This window comes from Podarcis pityusensis (assembly GCF_964106645.2).
Source record: "Podarcis pityusensis genome assembly, chromosome: 3".
In the NCBI taxonomy this organism is placed as follows: domain Eukaryota; kingdom Metazoa; phylum Chordata; class Lepidosauria; order Squamata; family Lacertidae; genus Podarcis; species Podarcis pityusensis.
In genome coordinates, this window is record NC_138026.1 from 59,726,998 (window position 1) to 59,744,826 (window position 17,829).

General features: G+C 42.2%; 1 long non-coding RNA gene across 1 annotated transcript in view; it reads left to right on the forward strand.

The window, feature by feature from the left end:
* The window catches only part of LOC308473934, a 391,929-nt gene that overhangs the window by 20,230 nt on the left and 353,870 nt on the right, over positions 1–17,829 (forward strand). The gene's annotated exons all lie outside the window — the stretch shown is intronic.

The following is a 17,829-nucleotide window of genomic DNA, read 5'->3' on the forward strand; positions in this document are numbered from 1 at the left end:
TTTTGCATCTTGAAACCATTGGTTCAAATCCTATCCTCCAGAGCAGGAGAAAACAAGCATGCTCTCTCCTCCATGTGGCAGCCCTTAAGATATTTGAAGATGTCTCTCATATCTCCTCTCAGACTCCTCTTTTCCAGGCTAAACATACCCAGTTCCTTCAAGCACTCCTCATAAGACTTAGTTTCCAGACCTTTGATCATCTTGGTTGCCTTCCTCTGCACACGTTCCAGTAGTTTCTTGCCCTTTAGCAGGTTTCTGGAGCACCACCTCGGTTTCCTGAGCATCAGTGCCAGGTGCTCTTTTGTCGTTCGTATTGTTTTCTCCCCCCCCCCCCTCAAGATCCAGGTTAAAGTTCTCCTGAACAGATTCTCAAGACTCTTGGCAAACACATTCTTGCCAACTGCTGTGAGGTGCAGCCCATCTCTTGCCAGAAGTCCTACCTCAAGGAAGTGAAGGCCATCTTCAAAGAAGCCAAATCCTTCCGGACAACCCCACCTGCACAGCCAGTGGTTTACCTCAAATATTTTCCTCTCTTCTTGGGCCACGACTTTTAACAGGAAGGAGTGGTGAAAAGACTACCTGTGCCCCAATCCTCTTCAGCTCCTTGCCCAGTGTCTCATGGTCCCTTGCTATGTGTTACAGGCAATGTGTGGCAGTATTATTTGTACCCATGTGAATCAGAAAAAAGGGGTAGTGGTCAGTGAGCTTTATAAGACTTGGCAACTTCTCCATCACATCAAGAATCTTTGCACCCAGAAGACACCCTCCCATGACATCCTGTTTCCTCCACACACAACTGCCTCTGTTCCCCTCAGTAGAGCGTCACCTATCACCACCACTTGTCTCCTCCTCCTCTGGGGAGTAGCAGGACCCATTCTGTGGGGTGTGCCTTCCAAAGGCTGCTTGGAGTGTTCTGAAGTCTGCTTCTGTTGTTCTCAAATCTTCCCCCTCTTGTTTATTGAAGCTTATATTGATATTGTTGGGATAAGTTACAAAGGCCGGAAACATGGCTTGAGTACTTCCTACTCCTTCCTCCCAGCTTTTCATCTCTAGGCTGCAATTCCCTTTCTCTAATGTCATCTCCACTGAAGGTAGCAAGTACCTTCATGTCTTCTGAAGTTGGCAACTGCTGTCCTAGCTGTTCTGGTCCAAGGTGAGAGCATGGAAGTGATTTTGCAACTCTAATGACCATGTAGTAATTCATGTGCAGGTGGGCTCATATTTCCCTTTTCATTGGATGAATGCTCTTATTCGTCTATGTGTGGGCTAAAATAAAAGTATACATTTGTATGCTGCCATTTCAAACAGCATATAGTAAGATTTCTACATGAGTCTACTCAGAAGAAAGAGTGTATAGGATTATAGCATTGGGAAATCTTAAGAGAATGTGTGGGGTGGGTGCTTATTCCATTTTATGTTATCCACCATGACAACCATGAAGTAAGTTAAGAAGAGAGATTAGCACTTGCCCAAGGTCACACAGCTAGTTGAATGGCTTTGCACCTTGGCATTCAAGTCTATATACACTTGGTATTCAAGTATATTGTGTTTATTTATGTACCACCCTTCTAATGATCTGAGTGAACAGGTAAGGCTATATAGGAAATTATGTTCTCTTAAGTAACCTGATTCCAAGTTACTTATTCTACCTACATTTATAGACTGCCACTCAGCCACACAAAGGCAATGGGGGACAGATGATGATCCACATAATTCAACTTTTAATGGTTCAAACAAACAAATCCAAGCACCAATAAGGAATAGCTGCAATCAAAATACAGTGGTACCTCGGGTTAAGTACTTAATTCGTTCCGGAGGTCCATTCTTAACCTGAAACTGTTCTTAACCTGAAGCACCACTTTAGCTAATGGGGCCTCCTGCTGCCACCGCACCACCGGAGCACGATTTCTGTTCTCATCCTGAAGCAAAGTTCTTAACCCGAGGTACTATTTCTGGTTAGCAGAGTTTGTAGCCTGAAGCATATGTAACCTGAAGCATATGTAACCTGAGGTACCACTGTAAAAGCAAAAGCTGGACAATGACAGTACAACATCAGGATAAAGAAACTGATAGGCAGGAATTAAACATCACACTATGGCAGTTGTTCCATCAGGGCAAATATCTATGGCTTGCCAAATGGAATAATCCCATCTGCTCTCCCTGTGTGCTGTTCTAGAAGTTCTCCTAACACCCCCAGGGCAAATTTTGGGGTGGTGCAGAGGGAAGAGAGGGGTTAAAAGCCCCAATGTGCAAGTGGAAGATCTTGCTCAGAACTTAAACTGATGGGATTTGTTAGTTGACTCCTGCTTATGGTTTGGGCTCATTTATATGCTAACTGTCATTCCCCCCCCCCCTCAAATGTAGATGAGAGGGGATCCATAACTCCTTTCTTTCATCCTCTCCCCCGCCCCCCCGCTCACTTGCTTTTTGCCCCTGCACCCTCAGAGATCTACAGAAGTTATCCTCTCTATTCTTAGTTTGGTTGGTGTTTGATTAGCTGCCCGCTAAAGAAAGTTACATTTATGGCCCTTTGCTGTTATTGCTGGATATTGTGGCATGACCACACTCTCATCCCTATTTTGACTAGACTTTTTTTAAAGCACCTGATCCCAGAGCAAAATAAATATGTATTTGCTTCATACTTCTTCAAATATCATCCCCATCCAATAAATGATTAAGAACTGATAACCTGCCAGTTCAGCATGAAGTTATTGATTCTGCACATTTTAGTAACTGAGGAGGAATTAATGATTGAGAGGATATTTGACTGTAAACATAGCTTTTGTTGTTTTCTATTTTGGACTCCTTTAGGAGGAATGATGGGATAGAAATGTAATTAATAAAATAAAATAAATAATCTCTCTTGAGTTTCTTTAGTCCATGTTAAGGACACCCACAGCAGGGCAAGTGAATATTTTGACATTGCAAGGCATTCAGATCCTACATCATAGAAAAAGAAAACTGCACTTTCTACCTAGATTGATTCAATTGGGATTAGTTAATGGGGCGTATATGAGAATCAGAAATTCCAGACAGTGAAACGCAATAACCTGCAAATTCCTGATGAGCTTTCTAATGCCAGATTTTAGGAAAGTCAAGAATTAGGTGCTTATAAGTGGAACCATTTCTCTGGAAAGAGTTAGATCTTCAAGTTTAGAAATCCTTGGCCTGTTCTCTAAACAAAGATGTGGGAAACTATTAATGTTTATATTAAAGATCTCCTTGAGGATTTATTGGTCACTGTGGAATATGAGCAGCAATGTCTTGTAAAACTCTTACAGTCATCTTCAACATTTTTATACGAGGCACCCCAGATATATGGAACGCTGGAACAGGAATATGATCTGATGCGATGCAACTGTTAAAACACCTCACCTAGGTTTTACTAGTTTTAATTCAGGATGGGTCAGGCTAGAGGAGTGGGGAGGGGGACTGAAAAGTTGAGGCTGGGGGCTAAGCCTTCATCTTTTAAGCTTTCAAAAATTGACAGGTATGCCAGTGGTACCACAGCCAACCATTACTAGGTAAAACACTTATCAAGTTTTGTTTATGGTTATGACTCTTAATCAGAATCAAAGATCCTTTTAAAAATGTTACGGTCTCTCTCCCTCTCTCTTTCTGTCGCTGTTTATCATATTTGGAAAGAAAGGAAGATAAAAAGCAGGCCCCTCATTATCTAAACCTAAATAATCTAAAGTCCTTAGGGCTGTTCACACAGGGAAAATAATGGCTTGCCTCCTCATGTAATACTATTAGGGCAAAAAATTGGCTCTGAAATCCACATGCATAAGATACTGCTGCATACAAAACCAATGGACTAGAATCGGCAGCGTACACATTCAGCCTAGGGCAATTTCTATGACTCTGAGCCAAGAGGCACTGGGAAATCATAGGAATCATAGAACTGTAGAGTTGGACGGGATCTTAAGGATCATCTAGTCCAACCCCCTGCAAAGCAGGTAAATATGCAGCTGTCCTACAGGGGGATCAAACTTGCAACCTTGGCATTATCAGCACTACGCTCTAACCAGCTGAGCTACCCAGGCATTTTAGATACAGTTGTCGTTTGCATCATCTCAGCCAATACCTTCCATTCATAGCCAGAATGGTAAATGTTCAAAGCCCTGTTCAGAGGTATACAATCCCTTGTGTAAAGGGGAGAGTAGGAAAGTGTTCATTGGTCCTACCCTCCATCACATCCCAGTTGACTGGCCCCACTGCACTTTCTGTGTTTGCAGTGAAGGTCTGAAGAGAGCAGCTTGTTCTGTATGATTTAGGATCCTGATCACACACCCTTAGCACATTTGTTGCTTATGAGTGTGGAACAAGCTCCCAGCTTTTACAATGCTCCAGTCTGCAATCCTAGGCACACTTACATGGGAGTAAGCTCCACTGAACACAGCACAAATTATTTCTTAGGAACATACAGGGCTGTGTTGTAAATCCTATCAGGATTAGAAGTTACCACGTCTTGATGCTGTTCACCTGCCCGCGCACAGTGGCAGCTGTCAGAGATGAGCCAGGGAGCCACAGCCAGAAAGATCTTGTTCAATTAAGATACCAGTCCCACAAACAGGAAACGTTTTAGCACAAGACCAATAGGAAGCTTGGAGAGATGTAATCACTGTAACCAGAGAGTATGGCCACATCTACACCATACATTTAAAGCTCTATTATACCACTTTAACAGCCATGGTGTCCCTCCTCCGCAAGAATCCTGGGAACTGTAGTTCATTATGAGTTGTTCTCTGTGAGGGGTGTCTCAGCACCCTTAAGAAATTAGAGTTCCCAGGATTCTTTACAGGGGGAGGCATGGCTATTCAAGTGGTTGAAAATGGCTTTGAGTGTATTATGTGGATGCAACATGCTTCGCTGGCAAGATGTTCCAAACTGCAATTCTGATAGCTCGCCACATGGGGCAGCAGCATGCAGAATGGAAGGTTACTGGTTCTAGCCTTGCCAGCTCCTGACACCTGGCCAACAGAAAATACCTTCTATGTTCCTGACCACAACTTTAGCATAAAACTCTAATGTCTAATCTAGGTGGAATCTACACACATATAATAAATGCTGTGAAAATGCTTTTAAAAAAAATTGGTTTGAAAAATAGATTGAATTTTGCATAGTTCACTTTTGCCATCTAGTGTCATATTTGTATATTGCACTTTACAACACATTTACAATGTTTTATTTGCATCTGTGTAGCTGAGTCCCTAGTCACAGGTAAGGCCACCCATATCCTCAGTTTGTGGTGCTGAAAGACAGCACATCAATTTAACTGTCAAGCCAGGCAGCGACTGGGCATGTTTCAAGTTAAAAATTGTTAACATTTAAAATGTGGGATAACCAGCCTCATATAACTAACATTCTCAAGTCTCATAAATGCATGAAGGGGTTAATGCTACAGAATAAACTGTCCTTCCAGGCTTAGCTAGGTCACTCTGCTTCACTTTGGAAGGAAGGTAATCAAGCCAAACCTTTTGCTCACCTCAGTCTACCCAAGAAGCTCAGTGTGTAAAGAGGTCTGAACCTAAATTATACCAATAATTTAGGAACTAAGCCAAGTTTTACTGTGTGTTTTCTGACTGCTGTATGGAAAAGCACATTAATCTGACCTTTGGAGAGTTGTAAACCATTTTTAACTTGAAAAAATGTGTGGCCTTTTTCTAGCAAGGGGAAGAAGGGAACCTTGGAAGCAACTTAGGGCTTATTTTAAAGGCTTCACAGTCTATTTTCATGCTTTATTTTGCTGCATATTTTGCGATTTTAAATCTCTGCTGGGGTTCCTTTACCAAAGCATACTTGCCCCAAACCTGGATCTTGCCATCCAGAAAATTCTCCTTTTATACTTATTTTTTACCTTGCCAGCAACAAAAAAATGCATTGTGTTAGACAAAACTCCTTTGCAAAACTGTTCATATTAGGCAAAATTGCAAAGAAACATCTGTCTATTAGAAGAAATTCACTGATTAATTTTCATGACAACTTAAAAAAAAAAAATCAGAAACTTATGCAGGGAGCTGACCTTAATACTGGGGGGAAATGAGAAACCGAGAAACCAGATTTAATAGATTTGTCCATCACTGTGAAGACTCAACTTTTGCTTCGCCCCCACAAGTACCATTCTTCCAATATTTGGAAACATATGTGCTGGAATTTAAATTATGCCTGTACAACTTAGAGCCATTGCACACCATCCTTTCCACTGACTTCTCTACTGTGTGGTGGAAGCTCATGTGAAAAAGGTTCAATGTTAGTTTCACTTTCACCTTGAGTCGGAATGGTAGAACATTCCTCCTAGGTGGGCCTCCTTGTATCTTATCAAAAATATTTGATTGCATTATGTTTGAAATAACATGTAACCTTAGAGACTCCCTTAGCTTTTAGGCTGTCATGATGATTAAGGTCTCATTAAATTTCAAAACTACCTAGAGGCAAAACTTGTTATCTAATGTTAAAGATTTTGGAGAGTCTTTATCAGCATTATGTTACATAATGAATGTGGAAGAACCCTTTTACACACTAATTCTTTCTGACATAGCTTACAAGAATTGTTTGGTGATTTACACACATTTCAGACTCTGACTACTCAAGCATACCCTAGATGGATAAATCTGTATTTTCCTGTGTCTTGGATTTCTTTGCACTGTGTTATCTAAAGTTACTTCCAAATTAAATACCCTCTGACTAATATGTATCTCCCCCACCCCTACCTCCTCACTCCAGAAGCATTAGGAAAAGGGGGTCGTGAGATTATGCCATACATTAAAGCGCATGGCTTTCTTCAAAGAATCATGAGAACTGTAGTTTGTTATGGGTGCTGGGAACTGTAGTTCAGCGAGAGATCATCTACTGTTCTCAGAATTCTTTGGAGGAACTCATGCGCTCCAAATAGGCACTTTTAATTCGAAAGGTCTAACTGGAGAACCCAGCAACTCACTCAAAGAACTTCCCAGTGTCACCTCTTCTGTAAACGCTGACATGGTTTTCCTGTGTCTGTAAAACATCTCAGTTCATTAGGCAGATGTGAGATAGCAAAAGGGCCATGATGCATTGTGTTTGGGAACCCCCAAAGCCTGGTGTGTGTGTGTTTGGGGGGGGGGGCATATGCCTTCCTGTAGCAAGCCTGAAGCCTTTAACCCAACAGCAACTTTCGTCTAACGGGGGAGGAACCTATTTATGACTAGTCATGCAAATTAACAAATGAAAAGTATGCTGTAAAGTATGACAAAATGCTTTAAATAGTGTTGTCTTCATTAAACTTTCAACTGCATTTCTGTGTTTTATGGCCACGGTCTATGCTCTTTCTCGGATGTTTACTTCAGCAAGAAATCCATCATGTGAGGACCTTGAAAAGAATTAATCCCCCTACCCCTGGCACAGAACTCAGCTCCAACAATTCAGATCTAAATATTTAGTGATGGATGATACATGTTTATAGAACAGAGGGCAGCATGACATTTTAAATGGGATCTGGAGCTGCTATGGTGAACCAATGTTGTTGAAAAGAAATTGGAAGCCGAAGCGACGTAGCTATCGGAAGCTGATAATGCCGACCCCTATTTTCTGTGCCTTTTCTCCCTCCTATCGACTCCTCCTGGGTTTTCAAAGCCTTTGCGGAGAAGGTTACAAGCCACTCTCTGAAAAGGAGAGGGGTTCTGCTGACTGTTGAACATTTACTGGTGCATCCCATGCTTAAACTAATAGCCTCCTTGGGTGTCAGCCAAAGGTTACAGGCCTCTCAAAATATTCTTGAAGGGGGAAAAAAAGTTTATCACTGAAACACAGTTTCTCATTAGTAACCCTATGTTGTCTAATCTGTGAAATTACATGATTTAACTCTTTGGCAGAGACAGCTCCGAATGGCATTTGCATTCCCACAGGAAGTTATTAAAAGTATCGCTGCGATAATTTCCCTACTTTGTACTCAGTCCGTGGGGTAAAAAGAAATTCATCACTAGGTGAGCCCTCTGCAATAAAGCTATAGTTCATTCACAATTATTAAATGACCGTCAGGGCTGGTGGTTATTTTTAAAGGACTGCAGTTGGTGGGGGGCAGGATGTCTAGAGGAAGATGGAAGAAATTTGTCTTTGCTTTTGTTTTTCTATTGAAATTAGGAGCATGTTTTCTTTCTTGTTCATCGGGATGTGATGAAATGAATGTAGGTTTTCTCTGCTGACCTGTTGGACTCCATCTCCCATCAGTCTTAGCAAGCATGACCAATGGTCAGGGATGATGGGAGCTGTAGTTCCCCATCCCCATGGTCATTATTCCCCTTTCTAGTTCACAATGGTCTGGAAAGTGAAAATGCCCCCAGTTCTAATATTCAGGAAGAGGTGTTTCGGCACCAGGGAAAACTTGGCCAGATAATGAAAGATAATGGCATGTAGATTTTCATAGAAAGTCTTTTTGGTCAGTAGAGGTTGAACTCAGAATAGTAGAAAATAGAATTTGCAGCAGAGATTCTCTTTGGATTCTCGCATCTTTTGTAGGCTTAATGTGCAGCCCCCTGAATTGAAATTGTTCTGTCCTAAATATTAAATATCTCCTGGTGTTGTTGTCGTTTTTAAGATGTCACCAGCAGTAATGGCACTGAAATAAGGGTTGGGGAGAAGAAACTAGCTCCCCCAGTTTAAGAAGTAACAAGTCATTATGATCCCTCTCAAAATTCAGGCCTGCTTTGCAATGGCTTAGCCTGATGCTAAGCCATTACAAGCTGGGCTAAGCCAGGCTACACTTCCAGAAAGCCCTTTTTCATATTTTCCAAAGTTAACCTTGAAAGGAAGGGCACAGTGCTGGAGAGGACTATCGTGGCTATTAGCCATGGTGGCTATGCTCTGCCTTCACAGCTGGAAGTCAAAATGCTTCCAAATACCAGTTGCTGGAAGGCACAGGAGGGGAGAGTGCTCTTATGCTTGAATCATGTTTGTGGGTCTAGTTGGCCACTGTGAAAAAAGGATGCTGGACTGGATATGTCATTGACCTGAACCATCATACTTGTCTTGTTTTCCTTGCATTGTCCTCTCTGAGGAGCAGCAGCAGATCTCAAACTCTCAGGTTGGGAGGTGATGCTCATCACCTGCTACTATTCTTTTTTAAAAGTCAAAGTGCCTGAGATTAAATCTGGGATCTTCTGCATGCCAAGCATGCTCTCTTCCACTGAGCTATGCTCCTTTGCCAGTGAGGGGAGGGGAGCCATGTAAGTAAATCACTGTATCCACAACTGGAGAAAGCAAGCAAATCAAGAATTTACCCCGCAAATCATTGCTGGCTTTTACACACAGCAGAAGATGTTCTGGAACAGTAGGAGTACGTAGAACCCACATGCTATACTCATAAAGTAATGTGTGATATGGGCCTTGTGCCTTGAAAGACTCTACAAATCAGCTGTAAGTACTCGGAGGGCACATGTCGGCTGCACCTATAGAGGTATTTGTTTAGATACTACAACTTTTGAATAAAACTTGGACCAAACAATCCTGCACAGTTATTCTCATCATGCCACTTACTTAACCTGTTGGTGCAACCTTGAAGGATTCCTAGGCGAGGAGTCTACTTTTGCAATGCATATTATAGCTCACATTTGAATTAATATATTTAGACGGGTTGCCTGCACAACATCTATTCCACCACTACCCTGTGCACATCCCCTAGTATGCCTGGCCATTCCCATACTCTTTCTCCAAAACCTTCTTCCTCTTACTTTTTAAAACCTCTGCTCAGTGAATGTGTGGGTGTATATAGGCTTCACGAGCCAGGGAGGGGACCTTAATTTTCCTCCTGGGAAATCTAGCTTGACCCTCTTCCTGCTTCTACCTTACTTCAAAGAGAAGAAAATGTTTCCTTGTGATCCACTTACCTCTTAATTTGTGTCAGCAAATACAAGATCTGTAGCAAACTCAAAAGGAGTGACATTTTAACTCTTGTGTTTCCCCATCTGAGCTCTGAATGGAATTAATTAAGCATCGCAAACTCCTGTGTGGATTGCAGCTAAATGTGTTTCTGAATCTGCAGATCTTACTGTAGTTTAAGTACTGTTCCCTTTATTATTTTTTTAAAAAGTTAAAGTTCGAACATGGTTAACACACACTGTTGCTATTTCAGACGCTAGCCCCCTGTAACACATTACCTTACTTTTCTTTCAGACTTTTAATCCATATTTTACTTCAAATGTGGAGGATTCCATTATTCATCATGTTATGTTTTCGTTGGTAGAACACCAGACTCGCAGATGATTAGTGATAACTGATGCAGTGAACCTTCGGAGAAAGTTCAGGGGGTCCTGCGTTATATAAAATCCAATTTCTAAAATCACTGCCTTTGATGTCTTACCAGGATAAACATTTTACTCTATTAAGGCACTCATGTTAAGAAGGGCAACTATGCAAGTAAAGGCAAATCTCATTAGCATAGCTTAAAAAACATGTTAATGGCTCCAATCTATTTCCAGCTTATGTGAAATGGTCAGATTCACTGTCAGCTGGGGCAAACCTAACCCCCTTAACAGGGCAGTCCTCTGGGGTCCAGCAGCAGCCACTAAAATGGGTTTGGGTAAAGTAGTTGAGATCCTATGCATCCTCAGCAACAAACTATACCATGCAGCATATTCACAGCGTGAGACTCAGCGTGAGGATTGTGGGTTCAAGTCCCAGGTTGAGCAAGAGATTGAGGGGTTGGACTAGATGATCCTCATGGTCCCTTCCAACTCTGCAATGCTATGATTATTAGTTCCATAAAGAAAGAATGTAGCAACCGTCAATGGCGTATGGTGCCCATTTGGCCTGTTGAAGTGGAACGTGCAGCAGATCACTGTAAAACAGAGCCATGGGGTTTGCTAGTGTAACAAATCAGTTTCCACAACCCATTTCACAGAAAAGAAAGTGGTGGTGCACAGAGGTAAACAACTTGCCTATGAAACTGAGTGCAGGCTAAAATTCTATGCATAATTACACAGGAGAAAGTCCCAATTAACTCAGCAGAACTTTCCTCTGAGTTGACATACATAGGATTGTTCAGCATATCCTTTTAAGAGCTCTCTTTCTCAGTTTGCCAGATGCTAAAAAGAAAAAAAGGGGGGGCAGTGGATGATAATGCACATATGATTCCTTGTGCAGACAATAAATCGCCTGTCTTATCCCACCACCCCACATATAGAAAGTAAATGTTGCAAAGTAAATTTTTATGAATACCAACCCAGAGGCAGAATGCACTGGCAAAGCATTCTACAGAACTGGTGCAATCACACAAAAAATGCTCCTTTCATAGAAGCTGCCAGATGAATTGCATGAGGCACAGTGAAAAGCACCACTCCAGCCACACTCAATGGGTAGGGACAAATGTATGGAGAAAGGCAACCCTCATGTCTGGCTCAAAGTTATTTAGTGCTTACTATACTAACAATAGCACTTTACATAAAACAATTTTATAAAACAATGCTTGCACTCACACATGCACACACCAAAATTTGTGGGGGAAATTTGGAAGCATAACAGATTTCTGTTCCAGTTATATACATCTTATTTTTGGGGTAGGGTAGATAAAATAAAGGAAAGACCCCTTCAGGGTGGTGGTTTCTTTGCTGATGTATTCTGCAATGTCATTGGCACAATAATAATTCATTGGTGATTGATTTAGATTGGAGCATCCACACTCCATTCGTCCCTCGAAGTTGTCCTGCACTGCTTCTACAATATTACTAGGCCAGACATGGGAGTCAAGAAGGGTCAGGCAAAAGAAGCAGATTAGAATGGAGCTCAGTTAGCTGCAAGTCCATATGCAACACAGCAGTTTCACAGCATCCATAGCAACGCTGCCATGATCACCAGTCGTGCCATTGTGCACAGGTGATTTCCCCTCATTAGCCACTCAGAACCAAGCCATGCATGACAATGGCAAAATGACCCCATGTTGCCAACCTACACATTACACAGGCACCCAAGCATCCTTAACCGCATGCACAACTGGGACACAGCCAGTGTGAACCCAGCAGTTGTCATATTCCACAGCTCTCTGCAGATGCAGCTCAAATCACCTTACAGCAGAGGTTGGCAACCTAAGGCCCATGGGCAGGAAGCAGCCCATGAGGGTCGCTTAACCGGCCCATGAGCCGCCCCCGAACCAAACCGAGCCGCTTGCTCGACGAGTCCCCACGCGCTGTGCTAAACCAGCACAGTGTGGCACAAGAACTCTTCTGTGGCTCCAGAAATCACATCTATGCATGTCCGCCGTGCCAGAAATCGCTTCTGCACATGCCCAGATGCCGAAAATCACTTCTGTGCAGGCATGATTTTCGGTGTCTGGGCATGTGCAGAAGCGATTTCTGGCATCGCGCTGTGCCGGTCTGGCCCACGGAGGATCTCCGTGGGAGTGATCTGACCCATGCCTGGTAAGCCTTGCCGACCCTGCCTTATAGCATGTATACAAACATCATTTTCGATAAGGGTGTGGGCCAAGTGCACAAGAAATAGTGAGACCCACGACAGGAAGCCGAGAAAGGCCAGCACCCCTCTGGTTATCTCCACAAGAAAGAGCACTCAGATGAGGAACCGCAAAGGGGGTTTCAAGTTCTATTCATAGTTTGGTGAGCAACGTTTATGACAAAGAGTGCAAAGAGGGTGGAAGATAAAAGGCCAGACTCCGTAACACCCATTCTGCAGCACAACTCACTAACCACAAACCACAGCAAGAAGAAAGTCTGGAGATATGAGGCCTGACCCTCCCAGTTCTCTTTTCTTCAGTTACTTTTTAAAAAAATATCAAGAAAACTAATCACGTCCTCCAAACTTTTCTCTTTGTTTTTCAGGGCCTTCATGTCTCTAAGAAAGAGATGTAACTGGATGCTTGTAATGCCATTGGGACCCAGACAGGACTTAGGGAGAACTGGGACAGCACAGTTCTAGAACACATAAGGTCCCAGGTTCAAACCCTAGATACAACCTCCTGACAGAAAATGCTGGAAGGAGCTACGCAGGCAAACCCACAATACAGTGGTATCCCTGGTTATGAACTTAATTCATTCCAGAGGTCTGTTCTTAACCTGAAACAGTTCTTAACCTGAGGCACCACTTTAGCTAATGGGGCCCGCCACGCCGCCACCATGCGATTTCTGTTCTCATCCTGAGGTAAAGTTCTTAACCGGAGGTACTATTTCTGGGTTAGCAAAGTCTGCAACCCGAAGTGTTTGTAACCCAAGGTACCACTGTAATGCAGTGCCATAGCCTGTCAGAAAGAGCATTGCATGGACCAGCAGTCCCACAGAGGTACCTGTCTGCTTCTTATATCCCTGCAGCTGCCTGAGATTTTCTAGCTCCTTTATCCCATCCACCCATGTCCCATGGTCAATTGGTTCATGGTTTCCCACATGGTTTCATTTTGAAGTTGTTCCTGTTGATATTAGGAAAAGAAAACGTCCGCCAACCCAGCAATGACTTGGAGGCAGCAAGGCACTTTCAAGAACAGCGGGGAAGACACTTCCCCCAAAACCTGTTCTTCAGCAGCCCTGGAGAAAGTTGGTGATGCAGGGATTGGAAAGGTAGAGAGCAGTGCCTTCTGCCAAATGGCTCTGCTTAGAAGCAGTGGCCCTTTTCCAAGCAGAGAGAGCTCGGCTCTGCTTTATCAGGATCCCTCGTAAGCCGCTATTAAGAAGTATTTCTCAACAATCTCATTTTTATTAGCTGTTTGTGCCCATTATAATTTTCTAGTTGCGAGTTTGTTATGGCTGTAATATAAATAAGGTTTTTAAAATGTCTTATTTGAAGAGTTGCAGGGCTGGCTGTGCCATTTAAACACAGATAAAAACAGGCAAAAAGGGTTTTCTCTGTAATAGGTCTATTTTATATTAAATAGAACTGTCATATAAACCTGCACTAACATTTAAGATGCAGTTTCTAGGCTATAAAATAAACACCATTTCTAGTATTACGGTTGGTTTTTACTTATAGAACTCGGTTTGCTAAACTAAATGTTGGAGTGTCGTCTGCTCCATATAGAAGTGGGCAGCAAGTGTCTAGGGCTAGATGGGACCAAGTGCTGCTTTGCATCTTTCTGGCTATTTCCCTGCTTCTTTCCTCTCTCCAATGAGGTCAGCATTTCACTTGCGATCCCCACTGTTATTAACATTGTGCTTGGATAATAACATAAGGAACAGCTCTGATGGATCATACCAAATGCATACAAAAATGTGTTTACTTGGAGAAATGTGCAGTAAAATGCTGGTGAATTCTCATGAAGATTTTTTTTAAAAAAGAAATACTATTTTTTTGTAGAAACGTGGAGAACTGAAATTGACATTCATCCCTAGGGGGTGTACCATACATCAGCCCTGAGGCTGTGCAGGTGCACTAGCAGGAGTTCCTGCCTGGCTCTGCTCAACCTCTCTCCTCCCAGCAAAGGAGCCAACTCCTAGGAGCCAAGGGGCCTTCGCCCACCCCACCCCAGTGGCAGAGGAAGGGGGTGCAGGGGGTGTAGCCCACCCCAGGTGTCATCACTGAGAGGGGGTGAAAAAATGAGTTTTTTTAAAAAATAGGCTGACGAAACTTTTTAGGAGTGATGTGGTGGCTTAGGCACCTGCAGGTTCTGTGCTGCCTGAAACGGCAGCGTGGGACTTGTGTCTGCCTACTGCCTCTCCCACAGCTGCCCTACAGCTGAGGGGGAAGTGGCGGAGGGGTTCCAAGCGGCAGAGAGGATCGTCTGGCCCCGATGGGCTGATCGCCCGGCCCCCAGCTGCAGGACACGCCCCCATACCAAGCACCCGAGCGGCTAGCTACGCTGCTGCACCCCCCAATAAAATATTTGTGGGCCATTCAAATTGCCATTCAAATGGCATTTGTGCGCTATGTCTTGTGATTTATTATGTGGGACGGGGCTTACCTGCCACCCCCACCCCCTATATTTTATTCAAGTTGGCACCCCTGGCTCCCTGCAATCGAAGAGGCTATTTTCCCTCCCAGTAAGTAGGACCCTTGCTGCGATTCTGCCTCCTAATGTTGCTCCTAAGGGACGTTCAGTCCTGCAATGCTCCACCAGTAACTCAAAAGACTGGCTTGAAAGTAGGGGTGCTATATGTACATCTCCTAGTTTATTTGTTTGTTTTGTAACAAAAGAAAATCTTTAATAAAAACTGATTTTAAAGAAAGCAGATCAGGTACTATTTTCCCATTGGATCAGCTGCTTTTCTAGAAAAGTGCCAAAAATAATCTTACGCTGTCCTTGTGCTCAGTTAGAAAGCTGGGGAAGCAAGGAGGTGGTAGAAAGGCTCTTGGTAGGATATTCAGAAAGGTGCCCATGTTAATCCATTGCAGCAGAAGCAACACTCTTTATTGCCTTAGAGGGATAGTTGCTCAGGCAGCTGACCAGTTCAAGAAGTTGGTTCTATTCACTCCATGCTAAACTGCTACTCTTAAATAATTGCCTACATTCGTCCAAAGTGAAGACAAAAGAATGCACGTTTGCTTTGAAGCAAATTTCCAACCAACCTTTACAGAGAATGGTTCAAGTGTCTCCTTATAATAAAAGGAAGAATGATTTTGACGCCGAAAAGACTGTAAGGTCAAAACTGGTTTTGTCAGTTTTAATAACTTCTTTGAAAGCGGAGTCTTTCATTTTGGCTGATTTAGACGCACACTCTTGACTTAGCTGCGTAGCTGGTTTTAAATACTTTTGGTAGCAGTCGTCCGCAATATAAATAGCTTCATCTTTCTTGCTCCTTATCAAAGTCTGACATGGGGAAGATAATAAAAAGGATTTTAGGACTATTGATGGAAAACAGTTGCCTCATTTAATCATCTTAAGTCAATAGTCCTTATGAGTTAATATTTCAAAACCAGATGTACTTGGAGGTAGGGGTGAGGAGATGGATAAGAGAGAAGGAGGGGGTCAGTTTCCCTCTGTCCAAACGCGATTCATTGCTCTGCAAAGGTAACACGTTCAAATGCTATTTTTGCAGTCACATATTTCTCTTCGCTTTCTAGCAGCATGAAGTTTTGTGACGAAATACGCCATGCCCCTTTAAGAGGGCCTTCAGGGTTAAATGCATTCTGCAGGCAGAACGCTGTCAGCACCCTAGCAAGTTAGCAGGAAGATAGGATGGCATTGCAAGGCATATGTCTGTGCAGCTATAAGCTGTGTTTGAAAAGATAATAGTGTTTTAATTTCTTAAGGAGAGGGTTTCCTCTCCCCTCCCCCCAACAAAGTTGAATTTTTGCTTTGTTAGCCTGAGGATATTATGGGCTCCTATGTTTATTCCTCACTGCTCATTTATAAATCTTTTTATTTATTTAATCACTAATGTAAAGTTCAATAGCATGCAAAAAAATAAATGAACAGGAATCAATACCATTGGATGAAAATTGAAATTAAACATGCACACTAAAACAAATTTTGGTTGTTGCATTCACAAACCCTAGGAAAAACTATTATTATTGATATTACTATGTTGATAAATATCAAGTTGTCCCTAAGATCCTTATGACATTTTCACTTGAAACTGAAAAGTTTCTAATAATTCCAAATAGTAGCATATTTCACAGGAGGCATTTGAACATGGTTCTCAACATTTATATATAAAATACTTTTTGCCGCATAATTGAAAATGTATCTTGTAAGACCTGTCAGGAGTAAGCATGGACCAATGGTATCAAATAGTACGGGAAACAGCCTTATTAGAAAAACTAACCAACAAACTGAAACTGACATGGGGACAAATGGAAGAAGACGTCTTCACCCTGGTATGGCTCCCCTTTATCACATACACAGCCCAACAAGACAACGGCAAGAATCCACCAACAGCATACGAATCAATATGGCTAACCTGATTCAAACACACACACACACTCCACTCACACATGAAAACAAAGTTCAGCACAGCCAATCACAAACAACCACACCCTAGGCCAACCCAACCTCTCCCACCACCAAAGGAACACAAGCAACGCCGACACAAAACCCCACACATACATTAAGTAAAACAGAAACATTGCCACCCGACTCCACCATGCCCCCCTCCACCTCTTTCCCCCTTTTCTTCCTAATGTAACACTGTCTCAACAAATGAAACTGATCTGTAGAAAATGTAACTTGAAAAAGAGACATTGCACATACTTTTGTAAACCAAGAAATCTTTAATAAAAAATAGTTTCTTTTAAAAAATATTCCCTATGATTTGTATTGTACTCGTGACATTCCATTTCATTATTGCTATTTATTGTTTGCAAGCCGCTTTGCAATTCACGTGAATGAAAAGCAGCATAGAAATATAATAAATCAAATCAATAAATGGATTGTGTTTTTTTTTAAAAATGTATCTTGTTATATTTGTCCTCTAGTTTAACAATACCACAAAAACTTATTTAACTTCTCAGGAAAGTTCAATTTTCTTACAACAACCATCCTGGCATCTAACAAAAAATATAAAGTAAATTCTTTACTCAAACAGCCTCCATTTGGCCCAGCTCATATCCTAAGTAATCCTAACGAAGGGATTGGTATCAGTCCTTGTTTCGTTATTAAATTATGTCTAGGAACACCATCTCCCCAAAAGCTGCCAAGCGTATGACACTCCTGCCTTATCAGAAGCTCTCAAAAAATATAGCTGTTACAAATACTTTACTACAAACCTAATTGCTACAAATAGAAAGTTCCTAGTTTTTATTTATTTTTACTTGGTGTGCCTATCTATTAAAGGCTTTTTTGTTTAGAAAAAAGGGAAGTGGTTGTGGTGGTGGGACACAATTGAGGATTGCAGTGAGAAGAAAGGGGACAGAGATGGTTTTATTTTCTCTGTCATAGTACTAGGTATGCAGGATCATGCTACCACGGTCAACATAGCGCTT